Source organism: Equus przewalskii, chromosome 5 (genome assembly GCF_037783145.1).
Source record: "Equus przewalskii isolate Varuska chromosome 5, EquPr2, whole genome shotgun sequence".
Taxonomy (NCBI): Eukaryota; Metazoa; Chordata; class Mammalia; order Perissodactyla; family Equidae; genus Equus; species Equus przewalskii.
In genome coordinates this window covers 32,910,008-32,936,572 of record NC_091835.1, presented here as the reverse complement: position 1 = coordinate 32,936,572, position 26,565 = coordinate 32,910,008, and the positions used below count along the sequence as shown (strand labels likewise).

Here is a 26,565-nt window from a genome sequence, read left to right as displayed (position 1 = left end):
AACGGTGTCCCATGTGTGTTCTCCTCCCGAGTCATACCTGCCAGATTGGGATGTGACTCCCAGCCCTGCCACCTGGCCTCGCACTCTCTGAGCATCAGTGCCTTCTTTTGTGAAAGGAGGATGAGAGTACTGTCCTCCAGGATTGCTGTCAGCACCAGAGCACATCGTAGGTGCTCAGTCAATGCTGGCTCCCGTTGCTGTCATTCTTGGTTATTGACATTCTTCTTGCCCAAGTTTAGATCAGGAACTTGTTTTCTGTGTTTAGCCCAGTCATCCACTTGACACCTGGCACGTTATCGTCAGTCTTTAAATGTTTCTTGGGTGTTGAGAAGATGGAATGGATACAGATTTTCTGGTCTTTCTTTGTCGCTGCCTTGAGCACTTAGCCCTTGTGGGCATTTTATTGCTGTTAGCTGTTAGTCAAGAAGGAGCTTGAGAGCCAAGAACAAGGACCTTCAGAGGTTCTGAACACCAGCTCTTTGAAATGTAGATGCAAATAATCCATAACCAATCTATAAATCAGAATTGGAGTGAGTTTATTCTGAACCAAAATATGAGGACTAGCTTAGCCCGGGGCCTTGCTTCCCCAAGCAAAGAAGGGCACCAAAGAAGTGGGGTGCACAGAGTGGTTACATACCCTCAAAGAGCATGTTTCACATATGATTGAAGTGTCCCTTTTACGATATTCATGAGAATGCCTTGTCTCACGTCACAGTGATTGATGGACACAGCAGGTAGCAGATCTGCTGTCTTGGTGGACACAGCAGGGTGGCAGGTCTGTTGTTTGGAGCTTAGTGGTCACAGGTGAGCGCAGCAATCAGTTCCTAGCCTAAGGAAAGACGCCTATCCTTAAGGAAATGGCAGTGTGGGGGAAGATGCATCTTTATTTTAAGGCCATTTGTTCTTGTCTTTGGGACATAGGAAATGCTTCAAGCAGATATACAATGCACGCTCAACGGCCATGTCAGACCCTTTTGGAAAAACAAAGTCAGGCTGAATTAGGTTTACAACAAATGTCTTCCTCATATACTCCAATATATCATATTGCTTGCCATATCTATTTCTCAGCAACTTTCTGCTTCAGTTTCTCTGTGTGGAATATCAACCTCCAATTTCCATTTGGGGGCAGGGGACAAAGACCCAGGGCCAAGACAGCAGCCAGTGGTGTGATTGGTTCCAGGGCTGCATTCTGAGTGGAGGAGTGGGGACCTAGGGTGGCCAACTGCATTCTCTCAGACAACGTTGTGGGAAGGACTTGCTGCTTTCTAGACTTCTGCGATCTCAGTTTGTGAAGGATGGGTGGAAAAAGCTTGGAGAAGCAAGGGTAAGCATGGTCACATGGGCACCTACCCACAGTCTCTCAGCGAGGGGAGCGGTGGGGAGGCAGAGGTTGGGCCGGACCAAGGCCTCAGGATGGCTTGACTGCACCTGCAACCTGAATCCAAGGTGCCTTCTTCTCAGCCTTGAGGTGAGGGTAGAGCAGTCCCTTCCACAGGTCTGGTCAAAGGACTTTCACAAGGATTCTGTCCTTCTTATCAGCACATCTTGGCGTGTCCTTGCTGAAGCTGGCACAAGGAGTCTTTGCCCTGGGAGCCATCTGTTAAACCCCCACTCCAGTGATGGTGGGGTTTTTGCTCGTGTGTGTTTGGGTGAGGGGAGGGTGGGGAGCAGGAATTGTGAAGGGCGAGGCAGTGGTGGAAAGTCCAGCGTCCCGCCTGTCTTGGCGGTCCCAGGCTTTGATAATGCCAGTGGCCGAGATAGCTGCTGAACTTTCAAGCCTTCCTCTCCCAGAGCTGGCGGCTCAGCTTTCATCTCTGTTTGTGGCCAAGGACAGGGACATGGGGGCCAGCACCCGGGCTGGCTAATGAGTAATTGGGAGCCTTGTCTGTGCGTGGTCAGGATGTGCCCCAGGGGCGACCTTGAGGTTGCTGGGGCAGGCCTCATCCATCCTGAAGCCTGGGCCAAGGCCAGGGGCCTATTTCTTCTTTGTCACCTCTGCTACTACCCCCTCGTAGAGTCAGTGTTATGTCCCCCAATCCCCCACCCACCTTCAAATAAATGCTCTAGTTTGAGTTATTTATGAAAGTTATTCCAACGGCTTTCCTCCTCTATTCTGCTTTGGTTACAAAGAAGAGAACTACGGTGCAATGGAACTCTGGCTTCCCCTCCCCCCCCCTTACCTCCTTCCTCTCTCAACCCTGAGGGTTTGTACAAGTCCCCCTCCAGGGAGGATGAACAAAGCCATTGAGGGGTCAGGAGCACACCTTTGTGAATGGCCACGTCATCTTGATCTTCCTTCCTCAGGTCAGATAACTTCCTTCCCTTCTCTACAAGGGCCTTGAATGGCTGCCCAATAGGAGGGGTCTGTGCTCTTAGGGATGCAGTCAACAGACTTTCCACCCAGAGCTCTTTGCTTCCTCCTCCTCTTCCTCAGCCTACTGTTCACATGCCTGCTTTGTGTGGGAATCTCTTCAGGTGTGTCTGTCACTTGCTTACAGCTATGGGGCCCTGGTGCAGTTACCTACACTTTCGGAGCCTCTGGTTTTTTTCTCTTCTGTTCAAAGGGGCTACAGGACCCCTCAGAGAGCTACAGGGGAACCACAGCAAGATGGCAGATGTCAAGTGCTGAACAACGAAAAGATAGTGCTTCTGTGTTTTGGAGCCACATGTCTGTCCTCCCTACTAGCAACTCGGCTCTCCCCGCGGAGAGAACTCAGTAGCATGAAATACTTGAAAAATGTCTTCCAGATGAATGAATGAATACATGAATAAATGCATTGCTAATAGCAGTAAATACATGTGGGCATCTGTTCTCTGAGAATAAATCAGTTCAATGATTATGGAATCTCAGAGTGCTGCAAAGAGTTGAACCAGGCACGTGCAAACCGTGCCCTAAAACAATCGAATTGGGCCTTAAAAAGTATCAACACTTTCCTGTTTTATTTTGGTTTACTCCTTAGGGAGATTAATATTTGAGAAAGAGCTCTGGCCACTGACAAAACTTAATTTTGTTTTACATCTGTATTATGTTCGGTATTCGATAAATTTCTATGGAATGTACAAAATGGATGAACGACTGAGAAAAATTAGCCATGAGCAACGGCAACAATGCTCATTCGGGCTGTTGGGGTTGTGGCTGCTTCTCGGGGATCTAGGTACCAGCTTGTTGTGTGGTCTCACTACACCTCTTACCTTCTCTGCCTCCATTCCCCCATCTGAGCCGTAAGGCAACATAGACCTCAATCTCTGTGTCTCCTTACAGTAAGGCTAGAAGGCTTATTCTGCTAGGAACATAGGCCTTCCAGCAACTTCCTCGGCCAATCTCACGTGAACATGTTCACTTATCTTTTCGGGGCCTCTAGAGCAAGCAGAGCGGAGGGCGGCGAAGGAGAGGAGGAGGAAAAATTAACTGGACAAGTCATCCCAGGGCAGGGAAGCCCAAGAAAGCGCCTTTATCTCCATTCCCGCTATGCTTCATTGACTTCATTATTGTCCTGTCTCCAGGACGGGGTCCGTTCTCCACTATTGCACAGCTAGGCCGTCTCCTAGGGGCTGGGCCTGGCAACACAGAGCAGAAAGGGGCAAAATACCAGTGGATTAACTTGCAAAGCTGTCCCCCTGCCCCTCCTGCTTTAAAGCAGCTGTTCCTTCAGGAAATTCTAACAGGCCCCTCGGAGCTGTGGCTGGGAACTGTGGCTGGCAGGGCTCTGGGTGGCTCAGCCCAAGGGGGTTGCTTCTCAGCCGGGAGCCGGAAGTTCGAGACGGATCCTGCGGGGAGTTCCAGGAGGGCTCAGTGCCTGGCTCTGGAGCTTGAAACAGCTGCTTGGTGAGGGCAGAAGCTCAAATTGTACTTCCTCCAGGAAGCCTTCTGGGATTACCCCAGCCAGATGTTCTCTTCCCAAGTTCTACAGAGCTTCTTGTTCCTTTTGAAACACTTAATCCTCTGTCTTTTGTATTCCCATTATTGCAAATTTCCCTCTTACTAGTCTGGGAGCTGCTGTCGGGAAGGACATTGATCAAGTTTACTTGGGTCAGTGGAATGCCTAGCTGTGCCAGTCCTGCAGGAGGCGCTTACTGAAGAAATAAACAGCCATGTCATGTGTCCTGGCCGTCTCACCTCTCCAAGGTGTTTGCTTGTGTTCCTCCCTTTTGTACCTTCTAGGGTTGGAAGGGAGACCGGGAGAGTGGAGGGAACAGTAAAGCCGTGTGTGCGTGGAATCCCAGGCTGTGAGAGCGGAGCCCCTGGCTCTGGAGGAAGTCCCGCAGGGAAATGATCGGAGGAGCGTGAGGCTGAGTGGGATTCACATGGTACTGACCCTGGGATCCCCATGTCCAGTTTCTTGGCCTGTCCTTGTGGTGAAGTCACACTTCCTCGCTCTGTGAAATACTAGCTGGAAGGAACCTGCTTGTTCCAGCTCCATTTTGGGCTTCCAGGCGGGAGACCCTGACTAACTTTACAGAGGCAGCCTGGTGAATTGAACAGGATCATAGGTTCTAGAACCAGACTGCCTACACGCACCCCAGTCCCCACTAAATAGCTGTGGAAATTTAAGCAAGTTACTTAACCTCTCTGTGCATATGCAAAGAAGGAAAATCATAAAAGATACCTCATAGAACAGTGAGGATTAAAGAACTTAATATGTGTAAGACTCTTTGAATAGCGCCTGGCATTACTCGCTGTTTCATGATGAAAGCATCGAAATCCTCGAGTTCAGAACCACAACTTACAATCCTAAGTGGCTAAGGTATTGGTTCCCAGCAACCATGCCTGTTAATCGAAGGAAATTTTCCTGGCTCCTCACTGAATGCAAACACACTGGAAATCCACCCTCTATCCCCATCACCAACCTCTGAGCTTTTTCTCCGGTGACCCCTGACCCTGCCTAGGTCAAAACATGTACGCGCAGCCCAGGGAGAAGACCGGCCGCTTTGGCCCAGGGAGGCCTGACCCTGGGTCAGCCTGGACAAACACCTGCCTTCCGGTGAGGAAGGGCGATAACATTCCTGAGGCCTGAGTGGGCGGTACGGGTGTTGGCGGCAATCCATGCTGCTCGCTGCCTCAAACCATTCATCAGCTGACCAGCCATCCCGGCAAACTTTCCGCGGCCCTGCCTCGGGGAGGAGAGTTTCAGGGCCTTGGCACACCACTTGTCAAGCCCGTAGTTAAGTCACGTCCCTGGCTGTGTTAAATGCCAGGTCTGACTCTAACATCTCCCTGAGCTAGAGAATGGGTGAAGGAAAGGGAGCCGAAAGCCTGGGGCGGGGTGAGTCAATGGCCAGGGCCATATCAGAACTCTTCTTCAAAGGTATATAGGTGAGGGGCTGGTGCACAGAACTATTTCAGAAGGACATCCAGTGGAGCTGTTGATGAAGACCTGGGTGCGAAATAAGACATCAAACGCCAGATAGCGAGGAAGCCAAGTTCTAACAGAATTTAAGCTATTATTTCATTTAAGGCCTGAGTTAGGTGCTGTTCATGACCTTCGCCGCAACCCTATGAGGTGCGTTTGAGGAAACTGAGGCTCCAACAGGTGGGGTGATGTGTCCAGTACAGTCACACAACTCGTAAGTCGAAGCATTTTGAACCCAAGTCTCCCGAGTCTGACGCAGTGCAGAGTCCACTGTTCACACCTGTTCGTTCTGGAGGGATCTTGGAGCTCATCCTGCCCAGCCTCTGGCCAAGTGAGTTTGGCAGAACTCACGAGATGCCTTTGGAAAAAGGGTTCCATACAAGCCGTTTGCCGAGTGGAGACTCATGCTGCCCATTAAAGGCTCTGAGACTTCCTGCATCATGGACCCACTTAACCCAGTGTTTCTGAAATGTATTTAACCAGGCTGCCTTTTTTCTTATAACAATCATTAACCTCCCACGGAACTGTCCTTTGGAACCTGTCTTGGGATGTATTAATCGAATCCAACGCATTCACTTATTGAAGCGCGAAGTGGGGAAGCGGCTCACCCGAGGGCAGCAGGCTAGTTAGTGGCAGAGCTGGGACTAGAACCCAGTATTCCCGAGCCCCAGCAGAGCTTTCCCTTCTACAGCTGTCTGGCAGTGTTCATGAACTTAGTACAGACCCAGTGGGGACCCAGAGTGAGGAGAGGACGTAGACCTTTGCCTGTGGAGAAGACTGAACACAGACCATGAAAAGGTCTCAAGAACTTTTGCAGCAAACGTATCAGCAAAAACACCCCTTCGAGGGCAGCGGGACTCACGGCTGCTGAAGAGGGACGAGATCGAAGGAAGCCTTATGAGTTGCACTGGAGGATTCTGGGAAGGATTTCTGAAAGATCTAAGTGTGGAGACAGATTTTGAGAGGCCAAGTCACTTTTGGAAGAAAAATAATTAAATGTCAAATGTCAAAATGATTTTGCTCCACCTCCTGCTGTTGTCATGACGAATATTGGTAAAGGTTAGCCGACCCTCCACGGAGCTTTACCTTTTGCCTCCGGATGGACCGGTTGAGTTTCTTACGTGGATCTTCATGATCTACCACAACTTCCTTTGCTCCTGTGCAAGGCATCAAGGACTCAGGGGCAACAGCAGTGCACTTGGAATGAGAAAAATCCGTGTCTGAGTCCTGGCTCTGTGATTTGGGGTCCTTCAGTTTATCTTTCTGGCTCTTAATTTTCTCAATTAAAAAAGAGAGGATTAGAGGCCCAGCCCCGTGGCCTAATGGTTAGGTTTGGTGGCCCAGGTTCATGGGTTCAGATCCTTGGCACAGACCTCCACCACTGGTCAGCCATGCTATGGCAGTGACCCACATACAAAATAGAGAAAAACAGGCATAGATGTTAGCTCAGGGCGAATCTTCCTCAGGAAAATAAAAAAAAAAAAAAGAGCGAGAGAGAGAGAGAGAGAGAGAGAGAGAGAGAATTAGACACAAACGTGGGTCCACAGACAGGCAGCATCAGAATCACCTGGGTTAATTAAAAGGCTAGATTCCTTTAGATTTATTCCTGGGCCCTGCCCAAGTACTGATGAAGCAGAATTTCCAGGGACCCATGATCTTAACAAGGGCACTAAATATTTCTGATGTGGACTCAGGTGTTGGAGCTGCTGGACTAGATTCTTTCTGAGCCCTCTCCAGTTCTCAAATGAGTTAAGTTTACTGAATGTCAGTAGTCTTGTCCAGAAATGGAGATATTAATACTCACCTCCAAGTATTATATCAATGTATCAAGAACTTTCCAAACTCTAAGATTGCCTGCAAATGCATAATATCAATATTCTGATCAGGAAATTAAAAATCTGTGGGATTTTTCTACCTAGTACTGCACAAAAGCTTAAAATTGACCTGGTCCCAAGCACAACTATGAAAGAGCTGAAGCTTTTACTTGGTCATATTTTTTAACCTTTTTAAGCTCCCTTAATCTTCCCTTACTTTTCCAGGTTACTCAGAGGGAAAGCTGCTAAAATGGTTTACACCAAGTCAGCATTTCCCAAAATGTATCCTGGAATACTAACAGGTGTTAGGAGAAGAAAACATGGAGGAGGTTTCTGGATCAACTACGTTTGGGGAATGCTGTGCTAACCAGGTTTTGCTGAGAATCTGGGAGGCTTTCCCATGCTAATATGAAGCGTGAATCTGCAAGAAGGCAAAAGTGTGATTAGCATTGCTAAGTGTAGGTGGCCAGGGAAACCTCTAATTGAGGGCCATCTCTCAGGATGAGGACAGTTTTGCGGTCAGGTTCCAGCCGTTCCATGTCTTATTCCTCCTAGGCGCCCTTCCTTTTCGAATCAGGACAGCTGAGAAGGCAAGCCTCCCTTCAAAGCAGTGGTTCTAAAAGCTGACTGTGCATCACCTGGGAGCCCCTCACAGCTCCAGATCCCTGGGTTCCACCCCGGGCACACTGACTCAATCTGCAGCCAGCCCCAGGTCGTCTTTGGACCTGTGATTGGGAATACTCCAAGGAATGAATCACTTCAGGCATCTAAGTGGGAGGAATTCTCTTGGCTGAAGTGGGTAGAGAGGGAGGAAAGATGGGCCTCCAGCACTCCTTAAATTGCATCAGGTTGTCAGGGCATAAGCCATCTCTTGCGAGACTGGACCCTCCCTGAAAGATGGGAGGAGGCGTCTCAAACGTCCTCAGACATCCCTGAAATCTGGCGACGTGGACTGTGGCTTAGATGCGATCATGGCCTCCTTGTGTGGACATGGGTCAATCTCATACCCTCTCTGAGCTTCACTTTTCTGCTTGCAAATTCGTCTTACTCATATATGCCTTGGGCCCTTCATGCGGATATGGTAAAACGAATGAGGCAATAGACAGGGCTGTGTTTTTGGCTTTTCCAAAGACACTGCTACTGAGGCCAGTATGATGATTGTTCCGGGTTTTACTTCTACTAAAAACCAGCGTTTGAGATGGTGACTAAGAGGCATAACCATTCTCTTTCCTTTCAAGAATCTCTGAGATATCTTCATACAGTCTGCAACAGTGAATCAATGTTTATTTTTAAAAAAATATTAACCAAAGCATCTGTGAAACAACCGGGTCTGCCGTGGGCAAGATGAGGCGGAAACCCCAGACAACTGTCCCGGTCAGTCAGACCCTGCATTCCCAGATCCGGGGTGGGGATTATCTGGAAAATTGCCTCAGCTGTCCATTTCATTTTCAGTGCTTGCTCAATGCGCCATTGTTAAACATTTTTTAAAATCTTCCAGCCTGCCACTAAGATTCGGGGTTGTGATGGTCCACAGAATGGAAATGTGGAAAGAATTCCATTTTTTTTAATGCCTAAAGTCCGCTGGATTAAACTAATTGGGGTAAGACAATGCCTCTCTCAAAGAAAATGAAACTGGCTATGAAGCCGCTATTTACAAAACACCCAGCATGTGCCAGGTATCAAACTAGCTCCTTTTCTAAATGTTATCTCATTTAATCCTCGGAACTACTTTTCAAGTTCCGTTTAATTACTTTAAAGTAGATAAGTAAGAAACTGAGACCTGGAGACGTTAAAAAAAAAACTGCTCAAGGACCACACTTAGCAAGCAGAAGAGCCAGGGTTTGAAGACCAGTCGCTTTCCATTGCATTTGTTACTTTAATTCCTAGCTCTTCTCTTCCAAAATTTCAATCTTGTAACATTAGAAATCTCAAGGAGGAATGACATATTCTCATTCTTCTTCCGTATGGAGGCAACACAAGACATGGAAAGTTCTTAATTAAGATCTAACTGTGCAAGAAGAGCAGAACCCAGGTGCCCTACAGCCACCGTTAATGGTCTTTGCATTGTACCTCGTTTCCTGAAACCAAAAGAGAGACTCAGTCCTACCACATTCCACAGCAGGCTGTTTCTCTGTGGAGTCCTGGCAAGGTCTTTCCTGGCACAGGAGTCAGGATGCCCTCAGGCAGGTCTGCTTCTCTGGTTTTGCCTGTTTGGAGAGAAGGGTCCCACAGCGGTCTTCCAGCTTGGGATGACATTCTGCAAAGCAGGCTGGGAAGATTCCCACGAGGTCTGCTCCCTGAATATTATTTCGCAGAAGCTCAGGCCTCTGTGGTTCTCTACCACACGCTGGAAAAGGCCTCCTCCTCAGCCACCCGGAGAATTCCCGCTTACTCTCCTCGCCGGGCGGCCTCCCCGCATCCCCCCTAGTTTGGGGTATGAAGAGGATACTGTAAGAGAGAACTCAGTTAAAGTCCAGTGGGAAAGGGTCGCAGTGAACCTGTTCTTGGAGGATTCTTCGAGGAGAGAAAGAAGAGGAAAAAACTGTCTGTATCTGTACGTGCAGAAAGGGCCCCATCAAACCTGACGCTTTGTAGGGGAAAGAGGACTTGACGTGCACCCGGGGGCCAGGAGGATGTGCCCCAAACTGGCAGGGGCGTTTCCTTTGGGGAGAAGAGTGAAGAACAGGACACAGGCAGGGGATCAGAGGAGACTTTAGGCTTATACGTGAAGATTTCATTTTTAAAAAGGACAATATTTACATGAAGAGGAAGAGGAAAAAGAAGGGGGGAAGGGGAGGGGGAGGAGGGAGAGGAGAGAGAGGGGTGGACTAGGAGTGGGAGGAGGAAAGGAACCCTGTTTGATAATAAACAAGCTTCTGTCCCTAAGGGTTAGCTTTCCAATCCTGGGCTTTTCAAGAAAAAAAGGGAAAAGCCAACACTGCAGATCCAGCACTAGGGCCGAACTCGACGGTGCCCAGCTCCCCCTCTAGAGAGGGTGAGGGCCTGTGCACGAACATATAGATTGAATGGGAAATTCTACCCCATCCTAAAGGGTGGACCTCAGTAGTCTCACCTTTGAAAGGGGAATAAGAATAACTTACTTGTCTGAAGACAGGAGATGGTCATTCCACTCATGGAGGGGAGAATACATTTCCAAGGATGGATACATAAAGAGTTTCCATGTGCCCTGTTTGAACAGGTACCACCCTGTTCCCCCAGAAAGGTACCTCAGGCAAGACAGTGGCTTTCTTCCCTTGTGGGTCCACTTACCCCTGAATAGAACCCTGGCACCCTACCTTCCAGCCCAAGAGAGTCCCGTACCTGGCACATCGCAGCTTCCCCAGGATACTCCAACTCTGTGTGTGCAAGGTGTTTCAAAACTGGAGCCATCACCCCCACAGTCTGTGGGATGTTCAGAGGACCTGGCACCAGGGGAGAGGAGGCAGGCAAACTGCCAGCCCAAATACCTTTCCTGAGGCCCCGCGGAGGGGGAAACATCAGTGGGAGGGCAGGTCCCACTCAGGTCGATAGCGTCAGAGCTGGAGGGCCCGGACCACATTCAGGCTGATAAGAGGAAAGTCTGCATGTAGCCACCAGCCCAGGCAGGGATTCATTTGCTTGGAAACTCAGGGCCCCCAAGAATGGGTGCAGCTGTGTGGTTTGCCTCATGGTCACAAGCTACCTGCCAGGTCTGGGAGACTGCCCTGCCCTGTGAGGGTAGTTGGCTGGTCCAGATGCTGCAGTTCTTGCCCTGAGAGGAGGGTGGTGTGCCAAGGGGGAAGCCAGTGCCAGGGAGGGCTGCTGTGGTCCATGTGCTGCACCTGGCATGAGCACACTGGAGCCCAAGGTCCCGGGCCCAGGTTTCTTATCTACGCCTTCCAGAGCTTGCTTTTGCCCAGGACTCCCACGCCTCTCTCAATCCTGGCAGTCATCGGCACCCGTTGCTTTGTGCAGTGACGGCCTCTGCTCCTGACTCAGACCCTGCTGAGCCTCCTAAGGAGGTGAATCTTGTGGGACTGGGGTCAGGATGGCTGAGTGTCACTCCCGTCTTGGCTTTAATTTGCCCTATGTTTTGAGAAAGTCACCTGACCTGCTATACCTTGGGTTCCCCTAGCCCCGTTTAAACTCCTGGTTTATGAGCAGCAAAGGTGGCTGTAGAGACTCTGCCAACCCTGAGTACTGAGCAATGAGAAAACAGGAAGAGTAAACATTCAGGGCAGAAACCAAAGCTGACGGTGCTAGTGGGCCCCAGTGGCCACTATCTCCTTCTTCCGTGGAAACAGAATCCTGACTTTTAGGATTTATAACCTAAGCAGAAGAAAGATGACATTTACGAATCTCCCTTGTGGCCAGTGGAATTTAGGGGAAGTGTTGTGGGCAAGTTTCAGGAAGTGTCTTTAAAGGGAAGAGGTATGTCCTTCCTCACTACTTCCTTGTTTCTTCTGGGGGGCTGCTGGCATGAAAGCTGGAGCTCAGCAGTCATCTTGAACCATGAGGTAGGAGCCAGGCTCTGAGAAGAGTAGACCAGATAGAAGGATCCTGGGTCCCTGATGACCTTAGGAATGTCCCCTATCACCCTTGCACTATCTCCTCCAGACTTCTTCTATGAGTTAGAGAAATAACTTTCCGTCTTCTTTAAGCCAATAATATTTTGGGTTTCTGTCACTTGTAGCCAAAGCAAAAACTAATTGTTACAAGAAGACAGTGTAGGGTGCATTTAGAAGGAACAGCCAGTTCTAGAGATCTGCTAGACCGGGATAGACTTTAATTTGTATAGAAGAAAGGATCAAGTAATCTTGGAAGAGGAGGTCTCTTGCCTACAGCTCAAGGATGGATTCCAGAACCCGAAGCAAAGATCTCATAAAGGGATCTCTATTTTTATTGATTGAAAAATAACAGAAATGGATTTTGGGGGACATTACTGCTCAAAAGGTGCTGTCTGGGTAGCATTAACCTCCATGCGTCACTTAGGATTGGGAAGGTGGAGAGGGGAGCCATCCAGCACATAACTCATCAGCTGGGGGTGAAGCAGCACCTTTGTGCGGCGGGGGGGATAAGAGCCCTTTAAGAAGTGAAAGGAGGAGGTGGGTGGAAATAGTCCAGATCATGATGTCACACACAGTCCACTGCATTATAGTCATTTTTTCATTTACTCCGGTTTAGTAAGCAGCTATTATGTTCAAGGCAAAAGAGGATACAACAATCAGACACAGAATCTGTCCTCAGGTAGCTTATAAAGTCTACTAGGGAAGGGAAGGCGAAGCTTACCTGTGAACACGACGTAAAGTGGTACACACCTGGAGAAAGGTTGAGGCAGGTGTCGTGGGTCTGCAGAGGAGAGCAGGTCCCTGCCAGGAGTGTTTCAGGGAAGCTTTGCTGAGAAGGGAACCTTCGTCTGTGGCCTTGCAAGATCAGGAAGATTTGGATATGTAGGACTGGCGGCTACGGGGTCCCTCCTTCTCCAAACAAGCTGTTAAGATGTCCACTTCCTTGTAGTGTGATGACTAACCACCCCCGTCCAAGAATATGGATACTAGAGCTGTGTGCTATAGGCAAGAGTGTTTTCTAGACGAAATGCAGGTGGCTTGGGGAATGTTATGGTCAGAAGCTGAAGGAGGAACGTCCAGGTAAGCCCTTTGTTTCTAAGTCAAACACAATAGGCTCGCATCTTAGCTCAGTTCCTTGAGCTCCTCAGGGCTGAAGGCTCACAAGTCCTGTTGAGTATGCCCCCTCAGCTGTGGCCATGCGCTAGAAGCAGGACTGGGAAGAAGTCATGGGGAAGTGGTTGTAAGGGGACTAGGTAGGGCTTGGAATGGCACACATCTCCTGCTCAGCTCTACTTCCTTTGAGCTCCGTTATTTCACTTCTCGGGCCCTAGAACAATGTCATGGTACAAGAGGTGACTCTAAGCTTAGGGAGATGAGAAACACCAAAAGCAGATGAAAGTGCTTGGGGAGATAGGTTGTAAGAGGGCCTGATAACTGACAGTCTTGTGGTTGTGGGAAACTGATGGTTAGGCTGTCTGGGATACTGGAGCCAAACTAGGAGGAGGGCCCCTGGCATTCTGGGCTTCTCGGTAAATAAATGTGTTGACTGGTGGAGGTGGTGGAGGCATGGCTTTCCATAGCTCTAGTTTTTCTCTTTTTCTTCTCCTTTGAGGATGACTCAGTACAGACTCGCTGTGGTTCATCACTACCATGACTTGAACTCACATTTGAATACCCAGGGTTCATGCTCAGTCATGACCATGCCACGGGAGCTGGAGTTCCTTCTTTGTCTTTAGTTTATGAGTAAATTAGAGGCAGAGGGCTGGGGGGAGGTGAGCAGTAAAGAAAGCAGAAATGCTTTTCCCTCCCTTTGCAAGAAGAAGGAGAGAAAAAAAACTAGACCTCAATTGTGAGGTATTTGTTGCTCCAGAGAGGAGCATGTCTGGGGAGTGGGGGAGCAAGGGAACATTTTACTGTTCTTTTAGACCTTTGCCTGGAAACAGGAAGTGTGTTTGGCCCACTTTACCTGCTGGGGCCACTTGCTATCTACCTCGAGGCACAATCTGCTGTTTGTAATATTACAGTCAGTTGCCATGGAGACTGTGACGTGAACACATCAGCCTTCTGGCTGTAGGAAGGGAACAGTCTGCTGAGATGGGGCCCGTGTACAAATAAATACATTCCAAAGCAACAGGTGAGCCTCAGAGAAGCCAGGTCTCTGGTTTCTACTGAAATGTTTCTACCATTAAACAAACATTGGAGGAAACACAAGCATCTGTCTAGAAGCAAAGCCTGGAGCTCAGGAATTCCGGGGCTGCGCCATGGCCCCTGCGTCTGATTTCCTACGTGGGCCAAGACAATTGGCTCAACCTCTCTGTGTCTTAGGTTAGCTGGCTCTCTCTCCTTCCTGGCTTCCACTCCCAACCCCAGCCTCATGGCGAGATTAGGAGGCAGATGCTATTGGAAAGTGGAAGGAAGTATCTCATTCCACAGCGGCACTAGGCAGAAGTGGGCAGGAGGGATGTTGACCCTGCCAGGGCTCCTAAACCCTCTCTACCAGCAGACTACCACCACGTATTAACCCCTTCCCATCTCCAGTCATTTGCTGCACTAATTCAGGAGAAAGTTCGGACAACCCGGCATGTGTATCTTAAGGGCAAATTCACTCTTGCTGGGGAATTTGGCATGTGTGGTGTTTCATTGAGCTGATGCATTTGGTTTATATGTGGTTTAACTAATGTATAAGATATACTCTGTTAGCTTACTAATAGCTAGTCTTAGTGTGGGGAGTCAGCATTTCCTGCAAGCCCAAACCACTGATGACCTATCCTAAATTTCCAACCCTCTTCTTGGTATACCCAGACTGATATACCAACATAAATAGTTTGACTTATAGTGAAAGTCAAATATGCATCTGGCCTATGCTCACCTTTAAACCATTATTGAGCACTAATGTTGCTTTGCACATAACAGGCATTGGATAACTACTTAATGAATTAAGTAATGTTAACATTCATAATCTGGGTGCAATACTCTGTATGTGTTTGCGTGCACGTGAACACAGGTGAATATTTATTCTTAACATTTCAAAGCTAGAAGCGATTTCAGAATCATTTGCTCCGACGCTTTATTCTACATGGTGAACCTGAGACTCAGAGAGACGAGTGACTTGCCCCAAGCGAAAAGCTGAAAGCACAGTCAGGGCCAGACTCCAAGACCGTGGAGTCCCCGTCCACTGCTTGTTCTCTGTACACTCCTGCATCCCCAACCCCAGTTCCCTCCCTCTCTTCCTCATGCTGGCTCCCCGAGCAAGCTTCCCGAAGTCCTGGGGAGCCTGTGTCAGCTGCTCCAGCCTGTGCACAGACAGCTCTGTGCTACCTCTGCCTGCGGCTGGACCCAACCAGGCCCTCAAAAAGGGCTGGAGGACTCATGCCACCAGCTTGTCTTCTCTGCCTCCTCCCAACATTACTCCCCTGGAAAGAAAACTGGGTCTCTATGGAGTCAGAAGGGCTATGTTTGAGTTTCAGCCCAGGGATGTTCCAGCTGCACAACCATGGTCAAATTACTTCAATTCTCTGGGCCTCAGTTTCCTCATCTGCAAAAGAACGGTGATGATTCCTGCCTTGTATGTGTCGCAGGTTTTGGGGGATCAAGTGAGACAATAAGTGTAAGAAAACTCTCAACTATGAAATGTGATACCTATGTCAAGGCATTGTAATATAATAATAATTATTATTATTATCATTTTCAGTAATTTCTTACCTGAGAGTAGTAACATACCCGGTCAGCTGTGTCCTAAAGTGTTCCTAAAACACTTTAGCACTAGCTAAATTTGGCTAAAATCGGTACTATCCACAATTGTATTGACTCCACCTACATTTACAGTGGCTTCCCTCCCCCAGCCACACCTCCCCTTCCAGCGCCCAGGTTGCCCCTCAGCCTACACCTCCAGCAATAATCCTATAGGTTCCCAATTATTCCTGTTGGTGAAGGCAAGCTAACACCGGGGAGAGGAGAGGCATCCTTTACTATTGGGGGCAGGAGGGCAGTAGATGATACTTACATTGTACCCCCTATTCCTTTCTCTCAGGCTCAGTACACGTAGGGTTGTAATTTGTTGTGAGGTTTGAGTAAAATGAAACCTAAACACCAAGCAGCCTTTCATCTGTACCTCTAAAAAGCAAGGCTGATGGCTTCCTCCTATTCTGCTCTTCCTTTCAGCTCTATAGCAGCACAAACTTACAGCTAGGAAGCACCCTCCCACCCACAGTGTTTGGGGGTGGTTTGGGGTCCCTGTGGGCCTTGCCTGACTCCTCCAAACTGAGCTTCGTGTCACCTCTTGTGAAACACGGGAAGCTTGTTTGCTTCCACTGGTGCCTCTACCTCCCCTTCCAGTAGAAAGGATGGACCCGGGAGAACTGGCTCTGATGGGCAAGTTGTATAACCATAGGGAGGCTCCTTAACCTATCTTTACACCAATTTCATCTTTAAAATGAGGCTGTCCTAGGGTGTGGAGAGAAGGGAGCCCTCGTACACTGTTGGGAATATAAATTGATGCAGACACCATGGAAAAGAGCATGGAGATTCCTGAAAAAATTAAAATTAGAACTACCATATGATCCAGCAATTCCGCTTCTGGGTATTTATCCAAAGGACACGAGAACACTAATTTGAAGAGATATATGTATCCCTATGTTCATTGTAGCATCATTTACAGTAGCCAAGACATGGAAACAACTTAAGTGTCCATTGTTGGATGAATGAATAGAGAAGATGTGTTATATATACAATAGAATACTACTCAGCCATAAAGAAGAATGAAATCTTGCCATTTGCAAGAACACAGAGAGACCTTGAGGGTATTATGCTAAGTGAAATAAAGTCAGATGGAGAAAGACAAAAATCGTACAATTTCACTTACATGTGGAATCTAAAAAACAAAACAAACGAACAAATAAAACAAAGCAGAAACAGACTTATAGACACAGGAAACAAACTGATGGTTACCAGAGCGGGGAGAGGTTGGGGGGCAGGCCAAATAGGAGAAGGGGATTAAGAGGTACAAACTTCCAGTTATAAAATAAGAAGTCACGAGGATGTGGTGTACAGCACAGGAAATATAGTCAATAATATTGTGATAATTTTGTATGGTGCCAGATGGTAACTAGACTTGTCGTGGTGATCATTTCGTAAAGTACATAGATATGGCATCACTATGATGTACACTTGTAACGATTAGGCTACTATATGTCAGTTATACTGAAATTGAAAAAATAAAGACAAAAGGATAGAAAAAAACAAAAAATAACACTGGGCTATCCCTGCACGGGCCTGCACCACTGTCCAGTGTGAGGTTGTAGTGAGGTGCTGGGGTGGGGGCACTGTGTCAGCAGTGACGCAGGTGTAAAGGATGGTTACCATCCAGGTAAGGCTTCGATTCTCCCCTTCGTTTCGGATGCCCACCTCGCGCCCTCGCTGTATCCCACACTGCACTCTGCCCGTGAAGCCTGACCTGACCTTACATGTGGCTGGCTTCCAGAATTTGTTTTGTTGTAGTTTGTCATCATGTGCATTCTGCTGGGTGCAGCATGGCTTGTAAGACTGCCGACCTGCGCCCTTCAGGGACACGGAGGCGCTGGATATGGGCACTTATCATACATATGGGGCCTTGCACACACACTCTCAGGTTTGGAAGTGGTGAATTGGTGAACTCAACTTCCCCATTTATCAGTCAAAATAACTGAGGCCCAGAAAAACTCAGAGCTGAAGGACTTCCCCAAGGTCTATGGGGAGCTCGTTTTATTACTCTAAAGTAGAAAGTCTTAATTCCCAGAGTTTTTGAAGAAAGGAATGCAGGGGAAACAACCTCATCTGGTGCTGATTTGAATGCAGTAGGTTGGGTACAAGGGGCCCCAGGGGGATGAGAGGTCCTCCTGGCAAGAGCCCTGCTGGCTAATTATCAGTCTGACTTGCTTCTCCCTCCCCGCGCACAAGTGCTCGGCAGCTGCTTCTTTGTACCCTTAAATATTTGAGCAGCCTACAATCGTGGCCCAGTGCTTGTCGCTGCCTGCTCCCTCCACCCGGAAAGAGCCCCAGTCTTGCTGAGGCTCCCCTCATTCCCGTGATTAGATATGGTGCCTGTCAGGAGATAAAGAGGGGTCAGAGGCCCTGAGGAGAAGAGGGAAGGAGGCGGTATCTTCTTTTCCCAGAAAACAATCCCCACAGTTTCTGAATGTTATTAAGAAGGTATTAATGTAGAATTCAAGTTCATTCCAGTACACAGTGGGTTTGCCGCGTCTAGCCAAGGGGGTTTTGTGGGTCAAGGACCATGACCTCAACTGTCCATCACTGAAGTATATGTATTGACTGAAGGCAGGTCATTCTGTCTTGACAGAAACAGCAGGAGAGGCTCACTTTGGAGAGATGGAATAGAGAAGAGTGTGCGCTCTGGCACACACACGTGCACACACACATTCTTGTATGAATTGACAAAGGCACCACTGCCCTCTACTGGCGACTGTGGCATCTTTTCCCAGTGTCAGAGACAGCCTGGAGCCTCCGTTGCTTCAGAAAATAACTTGAATACTTACTGCAGGTAATTTTTCAAACAACTTGTAAATAAAGTGTATTTCATAGGTTTCGGACAGTTCATTCATTCAACAAATAGTAACTGAAATGCGTAGGATGTGTATGTCTCTATTCTCAAGGAAGCTATGACACTTCATTTCTGAAAGGGGGAAAGGAATGCTAATTTAATGAGAACGATTTACTTCCCCTCGTCCAGGGTTTAGTACCCGCATCACAAACCGCCTGAATCACAGAGCACAGCTTTGGACTTACCAGGTTGTACCCTCATTAGGACACAGCTAGAGAGAGGAACTCTTTCTCATGTCGACAAACATGGGGACTGGAATCATTATCAGGGAATCATGGGTCTGGAAGGTCAGTCAGAATTCACATAAGCTGGACTGTGAGACTCCCAAGTCCAGATGGAAACCCTTTCTAGCACGTCTTACAGCCTAGCTTATCCTGCAGGCTACAGGAACCTGTTTCTTCTACCTCTCGCCTTGGGCACCACCCGGGCTCCTGATTCTTGGAAACCATCATAAAGCATCCCCTTTGCCTCACCTCCTTCCTATGGCTTTCAAGCTCTTTGTTCATCCCTAGGTTATTCCAGGCAACTTAAATAGGCATAGTTCCACCCAAAGCTTCTGATCCTGGTTTTTCTTCTTGTGCTCTTCTTTAATCAAATTAGGCAAAGTACGTATCCTTTTTTTCCCCAACATTTTTTTGGATTAGGTAATGCAATTCACATGGCCCAAAATCAAAACAATAAAGAAGCTTATGGTAAATTTCAATTCCCCATGTCACCAATCTACCCTTTCACCCCTCTTTCCTCTCTCCTCTGCCAAGGGAAACCGTTGTTATTAATTTCATATGCATTCTCTCAGTATTTCTTTATGCAAATGCATATAAATATACATTATTGTTGTCTTTCCCATTAGACAAAAAGGAAGCACACTGTGTACACATTTTTTTCACATCATGGTCTATATTGGATTACTTTCCGTATCAATATATTTTTTAAAATTCCTTATTCTTTTTATAGCTTTTAATATTCCAATGTGTGATAACATCATGGTTTATATAACCAGTCTCCTACTGATGGAAACTAGGTTTATTTAGAATAGTACTCTCGAGCTTATTTTTGCTCCCTCCTTCTCCCCAGCCTTAGCCACAATTTAACACGGTTTAAAATGGTGTTACTAGACCATTGGAGGTTTACCTGCCTGATACATACCCCAGCCATTCCTGAGAACTCCTGAGCATTAACTACACACTAAGAGCTCTGTGAATGTCCCCAGGAGAGCAGAATGCAGGACTGAGCTCTCTACAACAATGGGCAGAACACTGCATCTGAGGACAAGATCTTCTCAGACTCTGGCAGCTGGCAAGGCGAAGACAGCTTTTACTGTAGAGCTCCTCTGAGAGGAGTCAAGGATCAAGATGATGCCCCTGGTGATGAGCTTGAAATGACCTGCAAGTAATTGAAACTGTGTGGTCCTTGGACAGGCACACAAGCCCAAGTAGCAAAGGAACAAAAGAAATGAGGATTGAATGAAACACCATCAGGCAGTGGGCTTAAAAGAAATGGAATCAACCCACTTGTCCTTTCCAAAGCTGTACCATAGCCTTCCAACACTGTCCTGGTCCTCTCTACACACTGTCAAGACAGCTGGGTGCTTTCCTCAGCTCCAAGGACTAAGGCAGTTATATTGGTGGTTTGCAGCCTATGGCACAGTCAGGTGATAAACTGACTTTTTCAACAAGTTGTGATGACTTGCAGACTCAGCTCACACTTGTGCGTTTTTTGTTTAGGCAGTCCCAGCCTGTCATCCCAACAAGAGCTAAACAAGATGACTGAGAAGTAATGGCTTCCTCTGGTATTGGGTCATATTCATAATTACAGAAGACAGTGTTTCAATTCATCTGCTGCTGTGTAACAAACAACTCCAAAACTTAGTGGCTTCAAACAACAGTAATGTATTATTTTTCACAATTCTGTGAGTCAAAAATTTGGGCAGGACTCAGCGGGCAGTTCTTCTGACCATGAGATGTCATCTGGGGTCATTGACTTGGCTGCATTCCACTGACAAGTGGACGGGGGGAAAAGTCCAAGACGACCTCAGTCACGCATCTGGAGCTCGGTGCTCTCCGTGTGGCCTCTCCATGTGGCCACCTCACGCTTCCCCATAGTATGTGGGCTTGGGCTAGCTGGACTTCTTACATCCTCGCTGGCTTCCAAAGAGAGAGGAAGAAGAAGCTACCAGGCCTCTGAAGGGATGGGCTTGGAAGTTCCAGAAGGTTCGTTTTGCCGTTTTCTGTGGGACAAGCTAGTCATAGGCCAGCCCAGATCAAGGAGAAGGGAAAGAGGCTTCATCTCCCACTCTCGATTGGTGGAGCATGTGCAAGCACAGGGAGGGGAAGAATTGTTGGGGGCTGGCTTTGCACACTCACTACCGCAAACGGTGGATTGAGAACTGGGGGTAGAAGATGCTCACAGAATGTGGGGACATTTTGATGAATGTGGGGCTGTCAGTGTCTCTATAGTTGGGTTTTTATTTGCCTGTTGGGGATTGAAAGGTTCAAAAGGCTTTTTCTCTCCACCAGAAGACCACTCCTCTCAATGGCCACGCAGAGGCTGGGGGAGCCCTGGGTATGCTTGCCGCAGGCTGTCTCAAGAGAGGGAGGGAACCTCTACAGAAGGAGGAGGGGCTGGCTTGGGAAATATGGGTGAAGCTGGTGCATGTTTGGGGCCATATGTCCTTCCAGGGGTACACCAGTGTGCCTCTTTCTATGCCAGGTTCAGGGGTTGCAGTTTAAGAGTCACCATTCTCCCTCACCTATGGCAGACCTTTCAACCAGTGCCAACACTTCCTTAGTGAACCCAGATTCGGACCTGGAATTCTTGTTAACACAGACCCCAGGTAGACCATGCAGATGGGTCTGATTGGCACACACAGAGAAGTCTGTTGACTAATACAAGCGATCCGCTCTAAAAGGCACCAGAGAGGTACTCATCGTCCCCCTGGAGGGAGACAGTCTAGCTGCATCCGGGACTGGGAAAGGTCAGGCGGCACTCTCCTCGATCTGGGTTTGTACTCCAAGCAAGAGACAAGAGGGGAGAGTGGGAGAGAGAAAGGTGCCTTCCTGACAGGCACGGACCTGGGTAGCACAGGGCGAAGGCACCTTTGGTGGGTTGTTGGGAGCCGTGCTCAGGTGTCCTTGGAGGCAGCGTGGTGGAGCTGGCAGGCAGAAGGAAGACTGCAAAGGGAGCATGAGACCTTGTTCTGGCCAAGCTTTCCACTAACTAGTAAGGGGACTGGTCCTTTAACAGGGATGCTGCTGAGATGCTTGCGCACTCAGAAGTGATACTTGGGCCCAAGGGTTCTCAATTTCCTTATCTGCAAAGTAATGGAGCTTGTTCCTGTGAGCTTTCCCAGCACTAAGATGCTATGGTCCTGTAACTAGATGAATTTTGGAGGTCTTTCCTACGTCAAGAGATTGGTGACTTCTCAAAGCAGAAGAAGCAATGGGATCACTAACCTCCTGCTTCATACACAGTGAAACTGAGACGGAGAAGAAAGAACATGTCACTGAAGTTGTCCTGTGCGGGAGCGGACGAAGCCGAGTTAGAAGCACAGACTTCTCAGGGCGGGCATGAAGGCTTACAGATCTTTTTTTAATTTGCCTCTTATGACTGAAGTCAGAGGGAGGCCAAGAGATGACCGGCTGCAGGCCCTGCCGGGGGTGCAGGTGTCTGTGCTCCGGGATCAGCTTGCACCACCAACACAGCCAGAGGCTGGTTCTCCTGACGAAAAGAGCCCCTTTTATTATTGGGTGGGGTTTGGGAATGTCCATTAAAATCCGTTTCCATCCCTTCAGCTTCTTCCTCTCGTCATTTTTTTCCCCTTTTTCGACTTGCACCTGGTGTTCTTGCCTTTGCCAGAAAGGCTTAAACCTTGTCAACTTCTCAGCAATAATAAATCCCACCCAGCCTCCCGCTCTCTCCAGCCCCAGTCGCCTGATTAGGCTTCAGGAAGAAGTTTCAAAATCCTCAAAGATGTTAATCAGAACCTTCAAATCCCTGAAAAAGAGGAAAACACAAGTTGAATTGGGCTCTTGAGCAAATCCAGATGGAGTGGAATCCTGCTGAATGAACCCGACTGCACAAGAGGGAGAGAGAAAGGGAGGAAGACAAGAGAAAGAGACAAAGAAAAAGGTGAAGAAAGATCTCGAGAGAAAGCTGCTCAGGACTCAGAGACTTGAAAGACGGGCCTTCCGACTCTGCCGCAGCTTGGGCCACTGCTGGGTGGCCGAGGGCACTGGAACCCTGTGGGTAGCGGCTGAGGCTGCCTCTGCTTTCCCTGAGAATGCTCTGACACTCCGCGGGGCGGGGAAGATGCCGGGGCCTGGCGGCGGGAGAGCCTCCAAGGGCTGTGACATTGAGGCTGTCTCCAAGGCCTGCTGGGGCAAGGACAGGCATCCCCACACGGTCTCCTCAGCGGGGCCTCAGCAGCCTGGCCCCACAGCAGCCCGGGCCCCAGCCCCAGCCGTGCAGCCCTGCTCCGAGTTTCACACCATGTCTAATCCAATCACTGGCAGATTGCAAGCTCTCTGCCTACCTCCCAGATCGAGGGCTGTTGGCCGGCTCCAGTGATAGGCACCTTCCCAGCCCAGCCGGCTGTCCTCCTGCTCGTCCACGGAAGCCATTCTGCAGCTCTGCCCCTGCCCCCCAGCTCCCCTTCTGGGCCCACAGAGTTAATCCTGTTTGCCTGGTCTGTCAATTTAAACAGCTTTAAATATGCCTCACCAGGTCCGGGTGGCAGAACCCTGATGCTTAAAAACAGAGGCCTTGCATCAAAGGGGGCTGAGGTAACGGGGGCCACAGGGTTGTCATTCAGAGGCACAAAAACAACCCGTTGTTAAAAAATAAGAAAAGCAATCCAAGTGAATCATACATGCATAAGGAAAAAAACATCACCACCCAACAAAATGAGGTCCCCTGTACTAAGCGCAAAAACAGCTCCAAAGTGGGGCGATGGTGAGGGTGCAGCCAGCAGGGTCGCAGCTGCGGGTACAGCAAGGGCTTCTCCGCAGCCCCAGACAGATGGACCAACCCACCTGGAGGAGCTCTCCTACGCTCCTTCGAAGTCAAAGCGTTGGCATTGGGTTTCTGGGATCATTGTGGAGCTGAGCCCCGGGAGGTCTCAGGGAGGTGGCCATGCCGTGCAGACACATTCAGACACTTTGACACAAAATCTCGCTCTGAGTCAAGCCTCCTGCCCCAAAGCTTATGAAGAGTAATGGAGAATAAGGCCTGGCCCAGTGCTTCTCAAACTGTAACGTACAAATGAGTCACTCGGAGATCTTGATAATGCAGACACTGACTTAGGTCCGGGGTGGGACCTGAGATTCTGCATTTCTACTGGGCTCCGGGTGGAGCTGACGCTAGTGGTCCACGGACCACACTTTGAGTAGCAAGTGTTTAGATGGAGCCAAGTGCCCTCAGCCTTGGACTTGATTGTCTTGGTTTGGGCTTCTCTTCCTCCCTCTGGTCTTCCTCCAGCCTGCTGCCTTCCTATTCCCTTCTCCACAAGAGATGACACAAGAGAAACTGATCTTGCATTAGAGCATGTGACATCCAATCCAGATCTCAAAAAGGTGCTTCCTGCCTGTCCCACGTTCGTGGAGTTGCCCGTCACTAGAACAAGTGTGAAGGCACAGGGACTGCTTCAGGGGAGGGCAGGCAGCCAAGAGTCTATCTGTAGAGAAGTACGTAAAAAATTTAGCTAGAGGCAGAAGAGTGCATGAAATGACCCTTAAGGGGGCCTTCCCAACCCAAGATTCTGTTATCCTAAGTCCTGTCCTTGGTTTTGATAAGGGAAAGGCATCTGTCCTCCCTCCGTCGGGGCAGGGGAGTGACCCAGGCTGCCGGCTGGACGCTGGTGTGTGCACAGGGCTTGAGCTGCAAGCAAGCGGAAGGCCTTGGGAAACACAGGACGGAGAGGCTATTTGCACTTGGTTTTCTAAGTTTTGTTTTGACTTCGAGAGAGAGGGGCAGTCCCACTGTCCCACGATTGCTAGAAAACAGAGACTTCTAACCACAGCAGCATTTAGCTTGCCTTTTAGCACACTCCCTCCTCTCTCAGCCTTCCCAACCCCACTCTGTCGCCCCATATTATCCTCTCTGAAAAAGGGACAAGGTCAGTCCAATCCAATCTGCTTGGAATTTGTCTTTCCTTGGAGTACTTGCTGCAGAAGGTGAAAGGCAGGGTTTTGACACAGATGACAGAGGGCTTGAGTACAACATGCAATGAAGGCAAAAGAGCAGGACAGCTTCTAGGAAGGGGCTGGTGGCCCACGCTCCAGGAAGACAGGAAAGTGAGCTTCAGCTGGACTGCATGTGGGGGAGGTGACCCCAAACACAGCCTGGCTCAGGGCAGCAGCCACACTGGGGCATCCGAATGATGGCAGCCAATTCCGGGCAGGTGAGGGGGCGGGCTTAGGTGGCAGAGGCAGGGAGGCTGGTGTGAGTGTACGTTTTCATCAAAGGTCGAGTCCAATCCAAAACCACATAAAAGAGGAAGCAGATGAGAAGTGGATCTCCCAGCACCCAGTTCAGATCTTTGCCTCTTTACCTGGAGCTTCACCTCAACCACACACAATTGTCCCCTGGAGGCAAGCGAAGTGCCACGGGTGCCGATTCCAGGAGGCAGTACCCTTAGAGTCATGCAAGTGTGCCTTCCTTGCCTCACCCTGGTCCCAGCCCTGCTCTCAAGTGTCAAGGTGATTTTCCAAGAGAAGAGAGGTGAATGTTGAGCCAGAGGGATTTTTTCTCTGTTTGGAGTGGGATGGTCAGTATGGTCCCTGCTGCTCCATTTCGGCCAGAAGTGGAAGTCCCACATAATTTTCTAGTCCTTGGTATCTTCATCTGTAAAATAAGATTGCTCGATTAGAAGTGGTTTATGAATTTCTCTGATTCCATGCCTTCCCCTTCAAACTGTTAGCCTGTCAACAGTCCTCTGAATAAATTCCTGATCAGTAGCAGACTGGCAGAACGAGCTCTGCCCTACGCCTGACTAAAACCCTGACTCTTCTGCTAATCAGAGGGAGGCTTCTCAATAATTCCTGCCTCCCTTCCCCCAAGTCTCTTTCTAGATCTCTCCCTGTGGTCGCCAGTCAGAAAAGGTCATGTCTGAGTAAGAAGTGTGATACTCCTCAGTCTAAACACTGATGAGTCAAGGGTAAGCTTCCTTGCCTCTTTCGCCTTCCCTCCCTCCCTCCATCCCTTCCTTCCTTCCTTCCTTCCCACACACACTGAGAGCCTACACCATGTCTGACGCTGTGCTGGACTTAGTGGGGAGATCTCCCTGTTTCCTGGGGAAAGAGCTGCATGAAACATAATTGACAACATCCGAGAAGCAACCTGAAGACCGTGCTATGTGAGCCCCCCACGTAGCGCCCATGAGCGACGACTAGAAACCACATCTCCTCTTATATTCCCTTACTTAGTCTTAACATCCATGGGATAAGTCAACTAAAGAGACAAAGGGGAAAGGCAGCAAAAAAATTGCAGGAAAGTCTAATTTTAATTTGCTTACTCTCTTGAGAAAGCATTTTGCCATTTTGTTCTCTAGAAAACTATGATGTAAAACTTCCCAGTTGGAAGACATTGCCTTTTTCTTCTTCTTCTTTAGGAAAGAAAATTTTTTTTGGACTGTTAGAACTTCATCTTGCTAATTTTAGAATGCCATTTCCTTTGGTGACCTGGAGTGTATTCTACCCCCTTTGCACCAGAGTGATGTCTGAGTCCATTGTTCATAACTTTTTGACTAGGTGGGGAAAAGGGATGTGTCCTCTTGGTTAGTTATTGGCCACTCTTTTGGGCATTTGTGGGTTTGTGTGTATGTATGTGAATGTGTGTAGTCTCAACATGTATTTCCCCTTCCTCATGGCATCCCACCCCCATCGTGTGCAATTTTGGTGAGGCCATTCCTTGTCCATTCATAGCTAAGTGGTGAGTACATGAACTAAACTAAGCCAACCAGGTTCTCTTTCCCAATACTTGAGATCTTGAGCAGAGAGCTGAAAGGATGAACATCAACAGCAGAAGATTGGAGGATACAAATTCCCAAGGCAGCGGCCCGAAGAGGTGTCCAGAAGTTCTGAAGCCAGTTCTAGTCCCTGTTCTGTGTCCATGCTTAGTTCTGCAGCTTCCTATCCATTTGTGACTCCCCTCTTGTCCCATCAATAGATTAAGAGAGACAGAATTGGTTTCTGTGACCTGCTACCAAGGAACCCAAGGTGAAACAGTCATCTCCGGGGTGTGGTACCCAAATGATGAAAATC

At 48.6% G+C, this 26,565-nt stretch overlaps 1 long non-coding RNA gene across 1 annotated transcript; it reads right to left on the bottom strand.

Moving 5' to 3' along the window:
* Window positions 1-519: 519 nt before the first annotated feature.
* Window positions 520-11,097, bottom strand: LOC139083316 (uncharacterized). Its single transcript, XR_011539946.1, has 3 exons — window positions 10,487-11,097; window positions 6,438-9,613; window positions 520-6,290 (listed from the first exon to the last, which is right to left on the bottom strand). It is a non-coding gene; the product is annotated as an uncharacterized lncRNA (long non-coding RNA).
* Between the last annotated feature and the right edge of the window lie 15,468 nt (window positions 11,098-26,565).